General features: G+C 40.9%; 1 long non-coding RNA gene across 1 annotated transcript; it reads right to left on the reverse strand.

The window, feature by feature from the left end:
- Positions 1 to 4,978: 4,978 nt before the first annotated feature.
- LOC124688252 lies at positions 4,979 to 6,238 on the reverse strand. The gene is made up of 2 exons (XR_006998468.1): positions 5,639 to 6,238; positions 4,979 to 5,287 (listed from the first exon to the last, which is right to left on the reverse strand). It is a non-coding gene; the product is annotated as an uncharacterized LOC124688252 (long non-coding RNA).
- Positions 6,239 to 24,177: the final 17,939 nt, after the last annotated feature.

Raw genomic sequence — 24,177 nt, forward strand, 5'->3', positions numbered from 1 at the left:
GGGTTGTCCTTTGAACATATTTACATGTGCCCTATTTACAGGGATGTATAGAAATTTGAAATACTCACTTCTTCTATAATATTTCTACTGTCAAAGTGTCTAATGTTTCTAAAATTATATTCTTCAATTACTGACCAGTATATGGAATGTAAGTGTTATGTTTTGTGCTATTAATGTACATTATTATTGTAAGTTCGAATCATTATTATCATAAAATGGACGGGCGCGGCAACGTGCGCCATCATGATCTAGATGGCTCATGGCTGGATAACAGGGGCATCACGGATTGCAGAGGCCTCATCTTCCACGGATGGATTTTGAATTTTTTATCTTAATGACTGGTTGGAGAGGGAAATAATATTCAAGTTCCTTCCTTGAAATTGCACTGGGTTTAATTGGAGTATATAGGGCTCATTACATTTAGGGTAAATCTGAAACAGGGTGCGTTAGGTACGCAAGAGGAGGAGAGGATGGCCGTCTCATTTGTTATCTCCTAGCCGCAAAGTGGAATGCCTTACGCCTGTCACTTCGCGGTGGAGGAAGGGGCCATGGAGATCGGAATGCAGTACCAGGCGAGCACCCTCCAAGGTTAAACCACACCGAAATCCTTGAGTAGCTAAGGGAAAATGACTGGTTGGAGAGGTGGAGTGGAAAAAGAGGCCGCAGGACATGACATTTGAGAGAGTCAATATTCATCCATACATAAACGGGAATCACATTACTTATGTTTCACACACATTTATAGACATAAATAATTGTTGCCGGTGAGTAAATTTTTTTATCCCGTGGCAACGCACGGACATTTGTGCTAGTACTGTATATCGGAGAGAGTCTCCTCAAAAAAAGAAAAAAACTGTATATTGGAGAGAGAGGGGCCGTGCCGTGCCGTGAGAGGAGAAATGGTAACCCTAATCCCCAAGATATTGGGAAAACAAACCACCAAGATAAGCTCAGAGCTAAAGGATAACCACTTACAAATTACCAAGTGGGAATAAGTTTCTAAAGTCGTACATACGATTTTTTAGAAAAAGAAGATAGTTGCATATATTATAAACTTGATCTTTGGCATACATGACTGAAAAAACTATAATCCCTTTCATGACGTAGGAGCCATTTCCAACATACAGAAGGTGAACCTATCTTATCAAATAGAGTACCACCCCAAAGGGTGCTCGCCCTGAATCTGTTAGTGGGTGCATCGTAGCTGTAAGTTTGGAAGTAATATTAATTTGTGTGGAGATCACCATGGATTATACTTAAGCTTTCACTGATAAATGGAATTAATACATTTAGCCAACTCCTTTGGGATGATTCAGCTTATGTGGGATAATATGCTAAACTTGTTCAAATGGTTAAATAAACAGCAATCGTGATTGTCCAATTGAAAGAAACAATATGCATATCAGTATTATGATGGATTAAGTTGCTAAAGCTGGCATGCACATCGATTTATGTAAGTAAACTCAAACAAGTGAGTATGCTACATGAAAATTTCTATGATGCGGAGTAAACTCTTCAATCACTATTCGTGGAAGCCTACATATCCGTAACTGAAATAAGGAAAATTGCCTGAAAGTGGTAATAATAAAATTTGAAGGTGCTTCAGAAGATCTGACAGAACAGTCAGGCTTAATAAAATTTCCAAAATGTGCACACACCTTGAGGCTTGTTCACTCAAAGCTCAACCGTCGTCCATGAATCTCATTGCTATTTCAATAGTAGCAAGAAAATAACAGATCAACCTGCTAACATGGAATGTAAAAAAAATCAGCACACGTAAGTAGTTTTAATTAAGTTTGACCGTTCGCTTTGATGGATATGCTCCAGATTAACAAAGCAATGAAATTTGTGTTTCCAAAATCTTATGTATTAACTGGCACGGGATTGTTTAGAACCCAACAAAAAATGGGTAAAACATGAATAATCAGAAGTGGACAATATCAACAAAAGAAAATAGAGGAATTTTCAGATTATGGTATTGAATCATCCATGGCATCAATCGTAGATATGCCTGTCTTAAATACTTTCTTCCGGGTAAGTACATTCCTTGGCATTCATAGATCATGCACAAGATTAACAAAGCAACGTCAAAATTTTCTGTGTTCCCAAATCTCCTGTAAATTTTAACAAGCTATCCAAGTGTGCCTGTTGCCAAATTGGTGGGCACTCTCTATAAATTTCACGTGGCCGCTGAAAACAAGTAGGCCATTATCTACAGATTTTCCATAACCACTGAAAATACTCCCAAGCATTTTCACTGGGGACAATATGAATGAGCAAAATTTAAAAATCTTTTAGAAGTTAGCACAAAGAGCACTTAATCATAGTCAATTAAACTGAAGAATATCCATTGACACCAAAGCATCAGAATTGCCAAAGATCATCTTAATTTGCTGCTACATGCGAGCACGAGTTTAAGGAGAATTTGACGTTTCATCAGCAGTGAACTGCATAGTTGTGTATTTATCATAAGGGAATTTGAAAAAATATGAAAAACTGAATTAGCAAGAGATTAGTAAACAACAAGTTTTGTCTAAATTCAACTCCTCCATCAAATAGTTAACTGTAGTTCATTTTTTAATTGGACAACGTTGAATGCAGGTTTAGAATTTAGATAGGGCACCACTGAACTGATATGCAAAAAAAGTAGATGATAAATAAGCGCACGAAAGGTTGATAGCCTTCTAGAGAAATTATAGCGTTGGCGGATTGAAACTCAGAAATTGAACTTAGTGTGGATTTATTCGGGTACATGATGGGTTGGAGATGTATTTTCTTATTTGTGGACATGTGTTTTTCTTAGGAGAAGATGGTGCGTATCAGCCTCAGATCGATGAGTTGGTGTTCTTGTCTCCTTACATACATTATGCTTCGCTGAACTCAGTATGTTTGTTCAATACTACTATATGTTGTTTCTAGAAGCAGCTTTGACCTCTTGGGTCAGACCGTATGTAGTGTAGTTAGTTTTTCAATATTGCAGGCAAAAGGAAATACTTGAGGCCTCAGTAGTAGACAATTTATTTTGATTTTCGTTGTGCTAAAAATGTGTTATTATCGTTTCCGCGGACTAGGAAAGCGCGCATTGCCGCGCCCGTCCATCTTTGAAACCACTAAATAAAGGAAGAACAATGCTTCGAATTGTTGCTTCGAGAATTTAATACCACAAATGCTACACTAAAATCTATACACTGAACTTCTACCACTGAACACTGCAAATGAATTGTGTCAAACGATGATTGTGTCAAACTTCTCCAAATGACTGTGTCAAACGATGATATAAATATTGCATCTAGTTAAGTTCTTTATATGATGAAGCTCAGTAATAGTAACTCCTATTTTTTTTTATAAAATAGCCAACATGTTTCAGTCATATGTCAAACACTTGGTGAAAAGCTTAAGCCATGATAAAATAGCCAACATGTTTCATTCATATGTTTCACAATAAATTAAGTAACCAGAGAAGTCCATCTCTGATTTTGTTTCATGACAAATCACAAACAAATTACATGTCAAACACTTGGTGAAAAGCTTAAGCCATGATGGGTTAGTGAGGTGATTACATCAAACTTTATTCAGACCACAAACAACATCTTTCTAGGCACCTTTGTCTTCAGCTCATATTTCTCATTCCAGTATACAATATAGCCAGAAGGCTACCAAAGATAGTACCATTTGAATACATCCTCTTCCATCCTAGTGCACGTGACATGTTGTGATCTCACAATAAAGGGTAAGCATGTGAAATATGAACAAACTTCTCAGCTGGACCATACCAGTTCGGACCTCGGATGAAAAACAACACCATTTTTTGAGGAAACTACAGCATGATAGGCTCCTAGTGCTCTTACAACATATTTAAAAAGTCCCATTTCGGAAGCCTACATTTTTGAGACTTACATTCTAAGCTCTCTTATAAAAGGAATCTATATTATTTCTACAGTCAGGCTTGATCCTAGGCCTTAACAAATCTGGATCCGAAGTAAATTGGGCCAGCCATGAAACAACGAAGACATCTATCTGCTTTAAATATTTTTTCATGTAATGGTTGTTTCCATTACATGAACCCAATCCAAGAGGAAAGGCTCCGACCATCTTGCAGCAGGTACTGAGATTCTATTGCTTAGATCCAAGTGCATGTTCCAAGAAAGAAAAGCAACACCATTACATTAATAACTACCTATAAGAACAATTCAAAATGCATTATGCATAAATGAAGCAGAAACATAACATTGTAAACTACTCAAAATGCATGATGCATAAATGAAGCAGAAACATACCATTGTACCACTGTGTGATTATCAAAAGATGCATCAGGGCAATGAAAACTACTCCTAAATAAGTTTCAAACTCCCCTCTCATCGGTATAACCCCATAGTCATACGGGAAAAACATGTAAATTAAGAGAAACTTTTGTGGAACAAAAGGGAACGAAACAGTGCAGACAGGCTGGCATGGACTATACACGAATATTGCTAAAGATTTGGTGATACCAGGAAATCCAAAATATATCACAGATAAATTAGACTTGAAAGGAGGTCAGAAGGGAGAATCAAAACTAAGCTATATCTAGCTTCTTAAGATATACAGGTTGAGCATATAAAACAATATTGGCAGTGAAGGAAGACAACTAAATATACTGGTACACATAAAACATGCTATTAGATATGGCACTAAATCCATTGAAAAATCTAACCATTTGAATTTAGGAAGTACAAGACGACCGTTTATCAAAAAAATCAAAATATTTTTTTACTATTTGATTATATTTAATTGTCTCCCAATTCCTATAGTTTGCCACATACGTCGGTTCATCCCGTTGAAATTGGATGGGGTAGATGCAGGCATGTCAATGAGTCATGAAGTCAGGGCTGAGTGACCGATTTGTAAGACGAGCGGGAAAAAATGATAATTTTTATAGTTGAAACATAAACACAAGATTAGAAAGTTTTGTTCCAAATCCTGAGAGCATATTGTTCAAAAAAAAACATATTTGAAAAACCATTTCTACCAACTATACTGGGTTCAATTGAGAAAAATATAAATTCTACACAACTCAAGGCAGGAGTGCCAACACTTGTAACTTGTCTGCTTCTCGAGTAATCTCGTGCTGCACCAAGAAAGATAATAAGACAGTAAAGAATCCGGTCCAACAAGTGTTTTGGAATAGTTTGGGTAAACTTTCAGACAGAACAAAATTATTTCACTTCAGCTACTTCTTCCCATAACGTTATCTCCAAAGTTTTTTCCTGAGCAGCAAAACTGTAATCTCCTGTTATCGTACATGCTGCTGCAAAAAAATAATGATAAATGAACGTCAATGATAGAATGACATCTGCTAGTCCTACGCATAAGATACATAATAAGACTCTTCTTATTATTGGCATTATTTCAACTCCAAATTTCCAAAGTATGACCAGAGCAGTTAATATATTTATTTAATAACAATGATCTCCAGGCTTATTGTACTTACATCAAACAGCTTCTCTACAGCAACGTAAAAACTCCAGCACAAATCGTTCAATTAAATATTAATTGTTTACTGATTTAATATCAAGAAGAAGATCCATACAATCAGTGACCTTCAGAATAGGTAAGATAACAAGTAGATAGAGAAGATGTAATGCAGAATCTTATGTACCTTGTTAGGAATATTAATGCAAACTTGCAAAGGATAGATGAGTCGAGCGTGAGTTGAGTTCTCAAACGTGTCCAAGGGTGCACTGCAGGAATAACTCCACTCTAATGCACAACCACAATGGCGATGAGCAAACAGAAAAGAAAACTTGTGAGCTTCAAGCTCTTGATCGGCCAGAATTACATTAGGCAGCAGGTTGGATGAAAGAGTTCTAGTACTGATCCTGCCCCCATTATCTTATTTACTATTCCCGCATCCACCGCGCTTCCAGACGACCTTAAGAATACCCTTCCAAAAGCTGGGCATTTGTAGAATTGCTCAACACAGATTGATCCATCTAGCGTAACCTGACACAAAGTAAGAAGATTACAAGAATGCTTTCTATGCAGTTTCAGCCGCAGTGATGCGACCTCAAGGTATATAACTTAACAAAAGCTATCTGTTCACAAGGATCAAAGCTCAATTATGTGGTTTGTTCAGTTTAGTTGCAAGATAACTTGAAGGTAGTGTGCAGCCACCGCAACTTTTTCTTTTTGCCTCCAACACCATGGGCAGCTCCCTGATGAAGTCAATAGCACCATTGATGTCATATCGATCGCTTGATGTAGATCCCGTCCATATATAAAAAGCATCCATACTTTGATCCCATGGATCAAAGTTCCATGCTTGTTTGATACCATCCAAGCATGCTCCACATACACACATACAGTAGCATGAAATTTCTAATTAAGCACCGGTGATAACAGAGACTCCTGTGGCTGTTTTGACATAAGTTACTATATCAATTTTCCCTTCTGATCTTGGGCTGGAGTATAAATTGCATTGATGCAATTCATTAATGGATAAACAATCTTAACCTCCATACTTCGGAATGATAATATGAATTTTGTAATTAGCATCTGTCGAGAGCATTGTACAAAATCATTTCTAGATATTTTCCTTGAGGATGTTTGATTGCTGCCTTGAGCAAAACAAGCTTGCCTGGCTGAAGCGTGCTTGTTTTCAAGGCTGGTTTACTTCGTTGCCTATGTTTCTTATGTACATACTGCTTTTTCTCTATGTAATTGTGTGCAGCTGAAGCAAATAAAACAGATGAGCTCTCCAGCAGCTACAGTGCAATTTGTCAAACAAATTAAGTTATAATTTAAATTGTTCCAGCATTTTACAATGATTTTTTAAAATCTGTGTTAACTGTTTTTTTTCACACATGGGATTGACAACGTGGATGATTAACTAAAATTAACAACAAAACAAAATGATGGAATACGTTTTGTTCTTTTACAGGATTATGTATTCTAAACATTATAGAAGTGACATTTCCAGTCTGCAGAGTGTAAAATAACTCAATCAAATGACCTATGCCAGTGTTGCCATATCGTTATGTCATGCAATATCACGATAGCTCACTGCACCAACGATATTTTGAATCAATTTGGAAATTATCTTCTTGACATGAATTCCTTGTTATTTTTTTACAGTGCAACTACCTGATTTTGTAAACAAATATGCCCCACAATCATATCCAAACACCATAATAAAAAATGGTCAAATCGAAACTTTGCATCTCAAGTATTTTCATTGTTTCTATCAATATTTCTGTTAATTAAAAACCCATAACCTTTTGGAGATGGGCGGGCGCGGCAACGCGTGCATTTTTTTTAGAGCCTTTTTTTAGACCATGAAAGCGCGCTTTGCCGCGCCCGTCCATCTCGAAAACGTAATTGCTGAGACTTCGAATATAACTGATGGTATATGAGTAACTGAGCACTAAGGTTCATATTAGAATTTGAATGGTTCGTATTACAGTGCATTGATGTCATGGTTTTGTTTACAAAATCCACCTTCTGTTTATCCTAATAGGCAAATCTAAATATTTCTCAAATGTCTTGCTGCAAGCAATATGCGTCAAAAACACAAATTCCAAATTGGTTCACCATAGATCAATACAATATAATCTCGTTGATGCATTGATCGATAGTATTACATTCAAGAAGGACATGGCAACAATGGCATATAGTTGCAGCATTTCACACTCTGTAAAATGGACATGCAACTTGTTTTATTTCGAATACATAATCCTATTGGAGAAGATAAAAGCATTTTGGTACTTATTTTGTTTTCAGACTTAACTAATCATCCATTGTCAATTCCCATGTGTGATTTTTTTTGTAAGATTTAATATTTATTTATAGAAACCACTCTAACATGATGGCATAGTATAGATAATAATTTTACTTCCGAAATTGCACTAAAGCTACTTCAGACTTTTCAATTTACTTCCTTTTGCTTCATGACACGTTCATCTGGATACAGCAAGTACATAGGGTGAATACACAATATGTCACCGCTATTTGAAAAAATTGCCCATTCTTAGTTGTTCTTCACTGAAGATGCAGAAAAGGAACTCAAAGTTATTTCATCATACAAACATAACTAAGGCAGGAGTTCATACTAAAATAGAAAGAACATATGTGCATAGTTACTACCTTTGAGAAGATAGTCATGGAAAGAAACATAAGAATAAAAAACAGCTTCGAAAACAAACATAGATCATCAATTGTCACGAGGCATCCGACCAGGCAGCAACCAAACAACCTCTATGCACATAACTACATGATTTGTCTAACAAGCTTCACAAAAGAGGCTGCCCGTACAATTCCAGGGAACAGGATGTTACATGAAATATCTGAAAATGGTTTTGTACAATGCTCCGGACTGATACTAATTACACAATTTTATTTTGATTACCCAAATTTACCATGATTTTGTATAAAAGCTCTGGAAAGATACTAATTTATTCACGAGGTCAAAGTTGACCTACTAATGGTGATACAGAACAGGGGGAAAAGTGAAGAAGGAAAACCAATTCATGGTGTGTGTCCCCATGGTCAACTCAACTGTAACAGTGCAGGCAGATCCCTTGTCCTATGTGCAAATGCCTTCGACGCATCAAATATACTACAGTAGTACTGATCACATTTGGCCACCAAAATAGTGAGTTCAACCTTGCCTGCAATACGGGAGCTACTCCTTTGGAGTCATCTGGCCAGAAAGATAATAGAGCGGCCTTGTGGATGTAAGTGCCATTTCCATCTGCTCTCCATCTTGACCCTCTACTGAAGTGCACCAGCCTGAAATCAACATACACCGAGGGGAGGCGTGAGCGTGGTAGGGAAGGGGGTGGACTGGCGGTGGTGTCTGAGAAGAGCTCTGAGAAAAACAAAATTACCATCAGAGAGACGGTTCAAAAATCCCTCACCTAATATTGGTATAAACTGGTGTCCAAAAGTGTGCAATGTTGATGCAGAAATGCTAAATCGCAGAGTTGCCTTATTTGCCGTGCGTCCACATAGTCAGAAGTGTTCAAAAGAATCATCTGGTGCAGCATGCAAAGAGGTAGTATTATTAGGCCAAAATCTGATTGATCTGAATAGAACAAAAAGAAAAGAAGGTAAGATATTGAAATCATTTCATGACAAATAACGCACCAAACAGCACTAAGCATTACATTGGTTAGTTCAGAGCTAGAAGTTCACAATGAAGCTCGAAAACTAATAATTCAGCTATTCCTATAACTCCAAACCCAACCTAATAGGCAGGTGGACGTCTCCATTGTACTATTGAAGACGAATAACTTGAGAAGGGAGATGGTTTTGTCGACGACCCTGCGTCGACCAGTTCATCCACCTCTTCTGTTGACGGGGATCATTTCTTAGACCCGAGATGAGAAGGATACAAATGCTCGAGGATGCAAAAGAGGACGCTGAAAAGTGCCTGGATTCAGTCCTCGGCTTATAGGAGGCAATGGCTCAAAAAATACAGAAGAGCCCTTAAAGATCCATCCCTAGAAGTCCACCAACACCTCATCACTGCTTTGCTCTTCACCGCTTCGTCTCGGATCTCTAAGCGCATTCTGCTGCCTAGATGTGAATGGTGAACAACATCGTTCTATTGTGTGCGCAGTGCGCATCCTGCAGTCTGAAAGCGATCCAGGTAAGCTACTTACAAGCATTATTTCTTAAATACATGCCTTGCAATCTCATTATTAATGGTTTATTTCACCCTTTTAATCATTGGAACAAATTTGATCATGTCCGCATCTGCACTTGGGTGAATGGCCTGGAGCACTTGACCTTGATCTAAATAAATAAGTGAGATTTGTTGTTAGTTCTTTGTTAGGATTTTACATGTTTTTCTGCTCCAGCTCCCTCCTAGATCTTGGAAATTCGTACACAGTCCTACGCTGGGATGTAAACCAGGTTGATCCTGCCGCTTGGCCCCAAATTAAGGTTGTCTGTATTGATTCTGGGTATGTATAAATTTACTAAGATTGAATGTTTGGTATTACTGTCCATGCAGTTTCCTCGCCTATTTGGTTTACTTTATTTAACTTTTATCTGGACAATTTTGTCGGCTCCTTCATATGTCGGATCCAGAGACACTTGCGCCGTCATTTCTGCTATGCCTGCGCCGCGGAGGAGTAAGGCACCGAAGGAGCAAAAATCCCTTGAGGTGATTCCCACTCCCGAAGAAACATCGACGTGAGGGTATGAACGCCTGAAGCTTGCCGTTTTTTCTTCTATTTCGGCCGGATTTAGAGTAGGCTGACCCCTTATTTGGTTTGTTCTCCCGCGCCGGCGAAGCTTGTATGCCGTGCAGTCTGTGGATTGGGCTCCCTCTGTACGGGCCTTCGAGTCGTCTAACCCCTATGGACCAGGCCAATCATCGGACGATTAGCTCTCCTTTCGCTCGAGGTAACTGTCAACACCCGGATTTTTAAGTCCAGATGCCTATTATGCCATACATCGCAATCCCAGGAATATTGTTGTTGCGAGACATAATAGTTGAATATCATAGAGTCATCATTTATTACAACACATAATCGTCTTACAAAGGTAGATCACATGATCCAAATTTACAATAGTAGTTGATCTATTGATCAACGAACATCACAAATAGCGGAAGCGAAGTAGTAGTGGCTATCTAATCCACAGGCCAACGCTTGACGTCAGGAGCAGTCCTAGTTGTCGTAGAAGTCCTGTTGTCCACCTTCCTCGTACTGTTGTTCTCCTTCAAAGTCTGGCCATTTGAATAGCCAGGGACAAAGCCATGAGTACTTTAAAGTACTCGCAGACTACTACTAGTGTAAGAACTATCAATTCTAGTAAGGGAATACTAAGCTCTAGGTTTATTTGCATAAAGCCAAGTTTATTTCATAAACATTTAGTAAAGATGCTTGAATCACTAGACTAACCCAAGTGGGAACATTAGTGTCATTCCCACAACTCGGTTGTGTTTTAATTCCAATTCACCCTTCACCTTTCCAAATTTAAAACACAAGTCATATGTCACATTTTTGAAAATGGTCTGATGACGGGACAAGTATGGCCTTTCCAACCGTCCTTAACCGTGGACGCGGCTATTCGAATAGGTTTACACTCTGCAGAGGTTGTACTCTTGTGCCACAACTTTTGATTACATCCGTCGAGGATAAACCCCGAATCATCGTAACACGATACGCGGATCATCAACCATAACCTTTCACTTATATATGCTAGTATGAGCACCTCTCCCCATGAGCTTGGCCTCCCGGTGGAAACCGCAGTCAACCCGGGAACTGCACAGGGCGTGGGCCGGACATTCACCTCATATTTAACGTCGTTTCTTTTGTGTTGTGGAGGCAGCTCTTGGCATAACCCCGATGACGCTTGTTTAGAGGGAACTCATACTAAGACACATAAACTTCCAGTTAAGCCCTACCCATAATCAGGTATTGTGGGGGTACTTGTAAATTGGAATGGTATCGCATCCGAACCCAACCATCAGTTTTTGTAAAATTCACCAAGTCATTCACAAGTCATATTCACCTTCAAAATCTTTCAATAGAATGAGTCCTCATTCCAAGGTTTTCAAAGTCATTTCATTTCACATGTTCCCATCTAGAGTAGTCAATTTTATTTCTTTAGCAATAGCAACTAGTCATGAGGGGTGCTATCTAGCTTTGTTTGCTTTAGGCTAAATTTGATGCTCTTGTTCTATTCTAGCCCAAGTGAATCATAAATCAAAAACAAGCTTTGAAATACAATAAGCAAAATAATTGCACGGTAAAAATGGGATAGGTTTATTGAACATAAAAATAAATGGTGATGGTGCCTTGCTCTGGTAGAGCTTTGCACTTGGGACTTGCAAGAGTGTTAGCTTGCAACATTATAACTTGCATTAGTCTAGCTTGCCTTGGTTGGTGTATGGATCAAAATGTTCCTCCTTCTTCTCCGTAGATGTTCTCGTCGTCCCCTTCGTAGCCTTCGGTACTAGCGTCTATAAACGAATACGAGGATACAATCACCAAACAATACTTAAGTGCTAGACTAATCACACAAATGGCTCACACGAGCTATTCTAGCATCACCCTATTATTATCATGTTGGTTGACTTTGTTTTCCTTTTAAAGAAAAATAATTTCCTCTCATTACAAATATTAATTAATGTTTCTATTTATTTGTTTGGAGAACTAATCTCCTCTCATTGAATCTTGTTAAGGTTTAATTTCCTCAAATACTAAGGTATGAGCACATGTTGACTAAGGTCAACACTTCACACTTATTATTTGAGAAACATGATTTAAATGAGGGAATACACCTCATGCAATTTAATACCAACATAGTAATGATTTAATATCATCAAATAATTCCATATGAGAGTTAATAGACCATGGTCTCTACCTCATGTAGAATTACTTGAGACAAAGGTTTAAATGAGAGGGATACCTCTCATATGATTTAATAATTAGTGGGAACAATTTAAATGCTACTATGGCAAACATTTAATATTCTTAAGTGAGCAAATATGAGACCAAGCAACAAGGGTCATCACTGTAGGATAACGTTGCATAGAAAACAAAAATTTTCCTACCGCGAACACGCAATCCAAGCCAAGATGCAATCTAGAAGACGGTAGCAACGAGGGGGTATCGAGTCTCACCCTTGAAGAGATTCCAAAGCCTACAAGATGAGGCTCTTGTTGCTGCGGTAGACGTTCACTTGCCGCTTGCAAAAGCGCGTAGAAGATCTTGATCACGATCGGTTCCGGCGCCACGAACGGGCAGCACCTCCGTACTCGGTCACACGTTCGGTTGTTGATGAAGACGACGTCCACCTCCCCGTTCCAGCGGGCAGCGGAAGTAGTAGCTCCTCTTGAATCCGACAGCACGACGGCGTGGTGTCGGAGGCGGTGGAGAATCCCGGCGGAGCTTCGCTAAGCGTGCAGGGAAGAAGGAGGAGTGGGGCGGCTAGGGTTTGGGGAGAGGGGGTGGCCGGCCTCCAAGGGGTGCGGCCAAGGTGGTGGCTTTGGTGTGGCCGGCCCCCTCCCCTATGCCCCTCATTATATAGGTGGAACCCAAGTGTTGGTGTCCAAGTCTTCGAATAAGACCCGAAACCAAAACCTTCCATAGGAGGGGGCAATCCTAGCCCAACTAGGACTCCCACCCAAAGGTGGGATTCCCACCTCCCATGTGGGGGTGGCCGGCCCCCTATGGTGGAGTCCACTTGGGACTCCACCCCATCTAGGGCTGGCCGGCCATGGAGGTGGAGTCCCTTGTGGACTCCACCTTCCTTGGTGGTTTCTTCCGGACTTTTCTAGAACCTTCTAGAACCTTCCATAGAACCTTCCGCGACATTTTATTTCACATAAAATGACATCCTATATATGAATCTTATTCTCCGGACCATTCCGGAACTCCTCGTGATGTCCGGGATCTCATCCGGGACTCCGAACAAATATTCGAACTTCATTCCATATTCAAGAACTACCATTTCAACATCCAACTTTAAGTGTGTCACCCTACGGTTCGAGAACTATGCGGACATGGTTGAGTACTCACTCTGACCAATAACCAATAGCGGGATCTGGAGATCCATAATGGCTCCCACATATTCAACGATGACTTTAGTGATCGAATGAACCATTCACATACATTACCAATTCCCTTTGTCTCGCGATATTTTACTTGTCCGAGGTTTGATCTTCGGTATCACTCTATACCTTGTTCAACCTCGTCTCCAGACAAGTACTCTTTACTCGTACCGTGGTATGTGGTCTCTTATGAACTCATTCATATGCTTGCAAGACATTAGACGACATTCCACCGAGAGGGCCCGGAGTATATCTATCCGTCATCGGGATGGACAAATCCCACTATTGATCCATATGCCTCAACTCATACTTTCCGGATACTTAATCCCACCTTTATAGCCACCCATTTACGCAGTGGTGTTTGGTGTAATCAAAGTACCTTTCCGGTATAAGTGATTTACATGATCTCATGGTCATAAGGACTAGGTAACTATGAATCGAAAGCTTATAGCAAATAACTTAATGACGAGATCTTATGCTACGCTTAATTGGGTGTGTCCATTACATCATTCATATAATGATATAACCTTGTTATTAATAACATCCAATGTTCATGATTATGAAACTAATCATCCATTAATCAACAAGCTAGTTTAAGAGGCATACTAGGGACTTCTTGTTGTCTACATATCACACATGTACTAATGTTTCGGTTAATACAATTCTAGCATGATATATAAACATTTATCATAAACATAAAGATATAAATAATAACCACTTTATTATTGCCTCTAGGGCATATCTCCTTCGATCTCCCACTTGCACTAGAGTCAATAATCTAGATTACATAGTAATATACCTAACACCCATGGCATTCGGTGTTGGTCATGCTTCGCCCTAGGGAGAGCTTTAGTCAACGGATCTGCTACATTCAGATCAGTGTGTACTTTGCAAATCTTTACTTCTCCATCTTCGATGTACTCGCGAATCGAGTGGTAACGCAGCTTGATATGCTTCAGCCTCTTGTGTGACCTTGGTTCTTGTGCATTGGCGATGGCACCCATGTTATCACAGTAAATGATTAATGGGTCCAATGCACTAGGAACCACACCGAGCTCTACAATGAACCTCTTCATCCATACCGCTTCTGATGAAGCCTCTGAAGCCGCTATGTACTCGATTCCGTTGAAGACTTCGCCACCGTGCACTCGCTTCGAGCTTGCCCAGCTCATCGCAGACACCATTCAATATAAACACGTACCCGGATTGTGACTTAGAGTCATCGGGATCGGTGTTCCAACTTGCATCGGTGTAACCGTTTACAACGAGCTCTTGGTCACCTCCATAACAAAGAAACATATCCTTAGTTCTTTTCAAGTACTTCAGGATATTCTTGACCGCTGTCCAGTGTTCCATTCCCGGATCACTTTGATATCTGCTAGTCAAACTAACGAAGCATGTGCTATATCCGGTCTAGTACATAGCATGGCATACATGATAGATCCTATCGCCGAGGCATAGGGGATATTATTCATCCTTTCTCTTTCTTCTCGCCGTAGCCGGTCCTTGAGTCTTACTCAATACCTTGCCCGGTAACATAGGTAAGAACCCTTTCTTACTTTCGTCCATTCTAAATTTCTTTAGAATCTTGTCCGGATATGTACTCTGTGATAGCCCTATTAGGCGTCTTGATCTATCTCTATAAATCTTGATGCCTAATATATATGATGCTTCACCAAGGTCTTTCATTGAAAAACTATTATTCAAATAACCCTTAACACTCGCTTAATAGTTCTATATCATTCCCGATCAATAATATGTCATCTACATATAATATCGGGAATGCTACGGAGCTCCCACTCACTTTCTTGTAAATACGAGCCTCTCCATGACACTCGTATAAACCCGAAGTCTTTGATCACCTTATCAAAGCGTCGGTTCCAACTTCTTGATGCTTGCTTCAGTCCATAGATTGAACGCTGAAGTTTGCATACTTTGTCGGCATTTTTAGGATCGACAAAACCTTTGGGTTGTACCATATACAACTCTTCCTCAATGTCTCCATTAAGGAATGCCGTTTTGACATCCATCTCGCCAAATCTCATAATCGAAAAATGCAGCTATTGCTAACAAAATCCTCACAGATTTTAGCTTCGCTACCGGTGAGAAAGTCTCATCGTAGTCAACTCCTTGAATTTGTCGGAAACCCTTTGCGACAAGTCGAGCTTTATAGACAGTAATATTACCATCAGCATCTGTTTTTCTCTTGAAGATCCATTTATTCTCGACAGCCTTTCGGCTCTCATGTAAGTCTACCAAAGTCCATACTTTGTTATCATACATGGATCCCATTTCGGATTTCATGGCTTCTTGCCATTTGTTGGAATCCGGGCTCATCATCGCTTCTTCATACGTCGCAGGGTCCTCATCATTGTTATCCACAATCATGACATTTAGACAAGGATCAAACCAATCAGGAGTGGTACGTTCCCTTGTCGATCCGCGAGGTTCGGTAGTTTCCTCGTTCGAAGTTTCATGATCATTATCATTTGCTTCCTCTCGTTGCCGGTGTAGGCGGTACAGGTACAACTTCCGGTACTCGCGCTACTCTGATCAACGAGTATAGATTCATCAATCTCATCGAGTTCTACTTTTCTTCCAAGTCACTTCTTTAGTGAGAAATTCTTTCTCAAGAAAGGTTCCGTTCTTAGCAACAAAGATTTTGCCTTCGGATCCGTGATAGAAAGTGTACCCTATAGTTTCCTTAGGGTATCCTATGAAGACGCATTTCTCCGCTTTGGGTTCTAGCTTGTCCGGTTGTAACTTTTTTACATAGGCTTCGCAACCCCAAACTTTCAGGAACGACGACTTAGGTTTCTTATTAAACCATAATTCATACGGTGTCGTTTCTACGGATTTTGATGGTGCTCTATTTAAAGTGAATGCGGCTGTCTCTAATGCATAACTCCAAAAAGATAACGGCAAATCAGTAAGAGACATCATAGAACGAACCATATCTAAGAGAGTTCGATTACGACGTTCGGACACACCGTTTCGTTGTGGTGTTCCCGGCGGTGTCAATTGTGAAAGTATTCCGCATTTCTTTAAATGCATGCCAAACTCATAACTCAGATATTCACCTCCACGATCGGATCGTAGAAATTTAATCTTCTTGTTACGTTGATTTTCTACTTCACTTTGGAATTCCTTAAACTTCTCGAAAGTTTCGGATTTATGTTTCATGAAATAGATATACCCATATCTACTTAGATCATCTGTGAAGGTTAGAACATAACGATAACCACCGCGCGATGCTACGCTCATTGGTCCGCACACATCGGTATGTATGATTTCCAATAAGTCGTAGCTCGCTCCATCATACCGTAAAATGGAGTCTTAGTCATTTTTCCCATCGGACATGCTTCGCATCTATCAAGTGACTCAAAGTCAAGTGATTCTAGTAATCCATCAGTATGGAGTTTCTTCATGCGTTTCACTCCAATATGACCAAGACGAAAGTGCCACATATAAGTAGAATTATCATTCAATTTAATTCGCTTAGCATCAATGTTATGTATATGCGTATCACTACTATCGAGATCTAACAGAAATAAGCCATTCTTTTGTGGTGCTCGACCATAAAAGATATTATTCATAAAAATAGAACAACCATTATTCTCAGACTTGAATGAATAACCGTCTTGCATTAAACAAGATCCAGATATAATGTTCATGCTCAACGCAGTACATAATAACAATTATTTAGGCTTAAAACTAATCCCGAAGGTAGATGTAGAGGAAGTGTGCCGACTGCGATCACATTGACCTTGGATCCGTTTCCAACGCGCATCGTCACTTCATCCTTCAGCAGCTTGTCGTTTATTCTTTAGTTCCTGTTTCGAGTTACAAATATGAGCAACCGAACCAAGTATCAAATACCCGTGTACTAGAACGAGAACCAGTGAAATGAACATCTATAACATGTATATCATATATACCTTCTTTCTTCTTCTTGACAAGGCCGCTCTTCGGATCAGCCGGATACTTGGAGCAATTACGCTTCCAGGTGTCCCTTCTCCTTGCAGTAATAGCACTCAAGCATCGGGCTTAGGGCCGTTCTTAGGTTTCACAGGAGGCGTGGCAGCTTTCTTGCCACCCTTCTTGAATTTTCCCTTAGACTTGCCCTGTTTCTTGAAACTCGGTGGTCTTGTTGACCATCAACACTTGGTGCTCTTTCTTGATCTCAATCTCAGCAGCTTTTAGCATGCCAAAGAGTTCGTGTAACTCCTTGTTCATGTTCTCGCATATTGTAGTTCATCACAAAGTTCTTGTAACTTGGTGGCGAGTGATTGAAGGACACGATTAATCCCCGATCTATTAGGAATCACTATTCCCAAGTCACCGAGTTTCTTCGCATGCCCGGTCATGGCGAGCATGTGCTCACTAACGGAGCTGCCTTCTTCCATCATACAGCTGAAAAATTGTTTCGATGCTTCATAGCATTCCACGGCCGCATGAGTCTCAAAAATAGTCTTCAACTCTTTCATCAACTCATGAGGATCGTGGTGCTCAAAACGTTTTTGAAGATCGGATTCCGGATCGCATAAGATGGCACACCGAACTTGAGAGTACCGAGTTTTCCGAGTCGCGTAAACAGCTTTTACTTCATCGGTTTCAGTTTCGCAGGAGGGTCACCTAGCGGTGCATCAAGCACATATTGCAGATTTCCGCCGGAGAGGAAGATCCTCACATGACGGAACCGATCGGTGAAGTTGCTACCGTTGCTCTTAAGCTTTTCTTTCTCTAGGAACTGGTTAAAATTGATTGGGGACGCCATCTCTACAACATATATTTGCAATAGTTTAGACTAAGTTTATGACAAATTGAGTTCAAATTTTAATTCTACATAATTAAAAATCTAGATGAACTCCCACTCAAAACAATATCCCTCGCATTGTCTTAGTGATCACACGAACCAAATCCACCGCACCTAAACCCGATCATCACGAGAAAAGGTGTGATTTCATTGGCGAACACTCAAAGTGTTCATCATATCAACCATATGATTCATGCTCTACCTTTCGGTATCATGTGTTCCGAGACCATGTCCGTACATGCTAGGCTCGTCAAGTCCACCTTAGTATCTCGCATGTGCAAAACCTGTCTTGCACCCGTTGTATGTACTTATTGAATCTATCACACCCGATCATCACGAGATGCTTCGAAACGACAAGACTTGATAACGGTGCTACTAAGGATGAACACTTTATTATCTTGAGATTTTAGTGAGGGATCATCTTATAATGCTACCGTCGCGATCTAAGCAAAATAAGATGCATAAAAGGATTAACATCACATGCGGTTCATATGTGATATGATATGGCCCTTTTGTCTTTGCGCCTTTGATCTTCATCTCCAAAGCACGGACATGATCTCCATCATCTTCGGGCATGAACTCCATCATCGTCGGCGAAGCACCAAGGTCAATGGCGCCGTCTTCATGATTGTCCTCCATGTAGCAACTATTACAACTACTTTGAAATACTACTCAACATGAAATTTAAAGACAACCATAAGGCTCCTGCCGGTTGCCACAATACAATAATGATCATCTCATACATATTCATCATCACATTATGGCCATATCACATCACCAAACCCTGCAAAAACAAGTTAGACGCTCTCTAATTTGGTTTGCATATTTTACGTGGTTTAGGGTTTTTCGATATAGATCTAATCCACCTACGAACATGAACCACAACGTTGATACTAATGTTGTCAATAGAAGAGTAAATTGAATCTTTACTATAGTAGGAGAGACAGACACCCGCAAAGCCTCTTATGCAATACAAGTTGCATGTCGAACGAGGAACAAGTCTCATGAACGCGGTCATGTAAAGTTAGTCCGAGCCGCTTCATCCCACTATGCCATAAAGATGCAAAGTACTCAACTAAAGATAACAAGAGCATCAACGCCCACAAACCATTGTGTTCTACTCGTGCAACCATCTATGCATAGACACGGCTCCGATACCACTCGTAGGATAACGTTGCATAGAAAACAAAAATTTTCCTACCGCGAACACGCAATCCAAGCCAAGATGCAATCTAGAAGACGGTAGCAACGAGGGGGTATCGAGTCTCACCCTTGAAGAGATTCCAAAGCCTACAAGATGAGGCTCTTGTTGCTGCGGTAGACGTTCACTTGCCGCTTGCAAAAGCGCGTAGAAGATCTTGATCACGATCGGTTCCGGCGCCACGAACGGGCAGCACCTCCGTACTCGGTCACACGTTCGGTTGTTGATGAAGACGACGTCCACCTCCCCGTTCCAGCGGGCAGCGGAAGTAGTAGCTCCTCTTGAATCCGACAGCACGACGGCGTGGTGTCGGAGGCGGTGGAGAATCCCGGCGGAGCTTCGCTAAGCGTGCGGGGAAGAAGGAGGAGTGGGGCGGCTAGGGTTTGGGGAGAGGGGTGGCCGGCCTCCAAGGGGTGCGGCCAAGGTGGTGGCTTTGGTGTGGCCGGCCCCTCCCCTATGCCCCTCATTATATAGGTGGAACCCAAGTGTTGGTGTCCAAGTCTTCGAATAAGACCCGAAACCAAAACCTTCCATAGGAGGGGGCAATCCTAGCCCAACTAGGACTCCCACCCAAAGGTGGGATTCCCACCTCCCATGTGGGGGTGGCCGGCCCCCTATGGTGGAGTCCACTTGGGACTCCACCCCATCTAGGGCTGGCCGGCCATGGAGGTGGAGTCCCTTGTGGACTCCACCTTCCTTGGTGGTTTCTTCCGGACTTTTCTAGAACCTTCTAGAACCTTCCATAGAACCTTCCGCGACATTTTATTTCACATAAAATGACATCCTATATATGAATCTTATTCTCCGGACCATTCCGGAACTCCTCGTGATGCCCGGGATCTCATCCGGGACTCCGAACAAATATTCGAACTTCATTCCATATTCAAGAACTACCATTTCAACATCCAACTTTAAGTGTGTCACCCTACGGTTCGAGAACTATGCGGACATGGTTGAGTACTCACTCGACCAATAACCAATAGCGGGATCCGGAGATCCATAATGGCTCCCACATATTCAACGATGACTTTAGTGATCGAATGAACCATTCACATACATTACCAATTCCCTTTGTCTCGCGATATTTTACTTGTCCGAGGTTTGATCTTCGGTATCACTCTATACCTTGTTCAACCTCGTCTCCCGACAAGTACTCTTTACTCGTACCGTGGTATGTGGTCTCTTATGAACTCATTCATATGCTTGCAAGACATTAGACGACATTCCACCGAGAGGGCCCGGAGTATATCTATCCGTCATCGGGATGGACAAATCCCACTATTGATCCATATGCCTCAACTCATACTTTCCGGATACTTAATCCCACCTTTATAGCCACCCATTTACGCAGTGGTGTTTGGTGTAATCAAAGTACCTTTCCGGTATAAGTGATTTACATGATCTCATGGTCATAAGGACTAGGTAACTATGAATCGAAAGCTTATAGCAAATAACTTAATGACGAGATCTTATGCTACGCTTAATTGGGTGTGTCCATTACATCATTCATATAATGATATAACCTTGTTATTAATAACATCCAATGTTCATGATTATGAAACTAATCATCCATTAATCAACAAGCTAGTTTAAGAGGCATACTAGGGACTTCTTGTTGTCTACATATCACACATGTACTAATGTTTCGGTTAATACAATTCTAGCATGATATATAAACATTTATCATAAACATAAAGATATAAATAATAACCACTTTATTATTGCCTCTAGGGCATATCTCCTTCAATCACATTACTTCATACAACTTGAGAAGATGATTTAAATGAGGTGCTACACCTCATAGATATAAAATCTTAAATTTGGAAATAATTTAAATGGGCTAGAAATGGCCACATAGCCACTATTTTTGATTCTAGCCCATGATCATATGAAACAACTATAGTGTTTTATTACATAATAAATTAGAAAACCTAAAATGTGATTTATGAGAGGTGGAAACACCTCAAAATAGTTTATGGTTGATTTTAGATAATTATTTGAAGTTTAAAAAGTTACTGATTTGTCATTTTTATTGTAGAGGATCTATAATGAATTTTTGAATGAAACCAGCCGAATTAGTTAGAGAATTTCATAAGCTTTCTAGAACATTTTGAATCACTAAATTTGGATTTGTAAACTTGAAACTATTTAAATTCTAGCAATGCATCAGTCTGTAAATTAAAGAAAAAGAATAAAGCGAAATTCAAATTTTAAACGAGGGCGGGAAGAAGTTGGGCCGGCCCAGCTGCTGCCCGGGCCGTGCATGCATGGCGCATGCACGTGGCCGACGCGCGGGGCGCACGGAGCGTTGGATCGAGATCGGACGGGGCTGGTTCGTCGTGTACCTCGCGATTCTCGCAACCTTGCGGGGGCCGTATCTCTCGCCTCGGAGCTCTGATTACGGCGGGGTTCGGTGCGTTGGAAAGCTCTTTCCAAGGGCTACAACTTTGGTGTAGGGCTCGAGGGCTATGGTGACAAAAATCTGGGCGGCTTTTGGTGGTGACCGCCGGCTAGTTCTTGCACCGATGAGCGGCAAAGAGAGGAGAGGAGCGGTGCTAGGAGGGAGGGGAGGATGCTGTGGGATGGTGTGGTGCTGTCCCAAGCGAGGAGGGGGGTTTATATAGGCTCCGGGGGAGGGAGGCGTGCCATGGCCGGCATGATGGCGACGTCGTGGGCGCGTCGCGTGCAAGCATCTTCATCATGGCTACTGCGTCGAAAAGGGGAGGTAAGGGGTAGGGGAGGATGCGTGTGCGGTGGCTAGCTTGCAGACGTAGCGTGCAGGGCACACGAGGTCGAGGCCGACGTAGGCGTCCTTGTGGGCGTCGCGTCGTGTCGCCACCCTGGCGTGCGTGCGGGCCTATGGCCATGTCTGGCGTGTGTGTGGGGGTGAGGAGGTACTGGTGGCGCAGGGGAGGTGTTGGGTTGCCTTGTGCACGCGTGGGGTTGGTGATGTCCTCGGGATGGTGATCATGTGCAATCGCATGCTTGTTTTGGGTCAAGTCTTTCTCTCCTCCACCAAGGGTCGTGTCTAGCACGATCAGCAGGTAAAAGGGAAGCTATGTGACATGGTCATAGGGGGATGAGAGGTCCAGGGGCAGGGTTGGGCGTGGTGGTGAGCATGATGGCTGGCATGGTGTGACAAGGCTGTGCAGGGCTTCTTCTGGGATCAACCTTGGTTTGGTGATGATCAGTAGGCTAAGGTGGGTCTATGTGACATGGTGAGGGTGACCAGAGAGGTAGGATAGCAAGTGGTGGCATGGTGAGGTCTACATCAATGGCATGGGCTTGGCATGATCTTGTTGTGCATGAATTTGGTGTAACCAAGGTGCTGCAAGCTTGAGAGGGGTGAGATGAGTGTGTGTGACATGGTGTACCAGGTTGGAGAGGCTAAATGTGTGCACAAAGAAATAATCCCAAAAGTGTATGTGGTACATGTGATGAGTGGCAATCATGAGCATGGTGATCATGACTAAGGTGGTGTCACTTCTTGGATGTGCTTTCAGAGTACATGGTGTACTATCAAGGGGTACAAGGGAGAGAGAGGGAAAGAATAAAGTGAGGGAAAAGGGGTTGTACCTTGATTCCCCTTTATGTGTACCTCCCATTTCTAAAGTAATGATCTCCCTTGTATTTTCTTTTGCTCAAATTTCTGCATGGATATGTTCTAAATGATGTTGGGCAGCCACTCAAGGCATTGGTTCGAAATTTGGAGAGGTTTTGTGAAAATTCAAATAGTGGAGGGAATCTAGAATTTGTTTCAAGGTGGCATCTTGGCTTGAATAAATGGAGCAATGGTCAAAGCTTTGGTCAAAGTGGTCAACACGAAAAATGTTCATATTGATGAGGTCTTGGATGAGGTGCAAAGAGTTGTTAGGGTTTGGTTTAAGAATATTCAATTGCAGGGGTGCAAAGTGGTGAAGATTTTATAAATGTGTCAAGTGACCATTATCATATGTATGTTGAATTTGAAATTTTCTTTGATTTGAATTTGGTTTCTTCTATGCATTTGTGTTTGTTTATCATATATAAGTATTTTAGAAACCAAAGATCAAGCTATGGTGGCCTTTGTTGAAGATTTGCAATTTTGGCTAAGTGTATGTGAGTGAATTTTGAGGAATTTCTCCCTATTTGATTTATCTCCATTTGATTTGACTTTTCTTGGCTCTAATGTGATTCTTATAAGTTTAGCAACATTTTCAAACCATTGAAACCATTTCAAATGGTCTTGTTCAAAGATTTGCAAAAATGGCCATAACACATAAGGGGTGATGTGTCAAATTTCATTTAACTTGTAAATTGTTCATCTTGCTTCACTTGGGCATGGGTTAGGGTCAATTTAGGGTTATATTAGGTTGGGAGATGGTTTCATATCATTTGGTCAAGGTTTAGAGTCATAGAGCAACAATTGAGTATTAGGGCTATGTGTCACATATGCCTTTATGCATATGTTGCATTTTAGTTTTAATTTGACTTGGTTTGACCCAAATGGTGTTGTTGAGTGTTGAAATGGTATATAGGAGTGATCCCACCATTCATAACAATTCCTAGGGTCAATCTTCTCAAATTCAAGAATTTGCATTTTTCTCTCATATGCCTCTATGGCATTTTTAGTTT

This window comes from Lolium rigidum, chromosome 2 (assembly GCF_022539505.1).
Source record: "Lolium rigidum isolate FL_2022 chromosome 2, APGP_CSIRO_Lrig_0.1, whole genome shotgun sequence".
Taxonomy (NCBI): Eukaryota; Viridiplantae; Streptophyta; class Magnoliopsida; order Poales; family Poaceae; genus Lolium; species Lolium rigidum.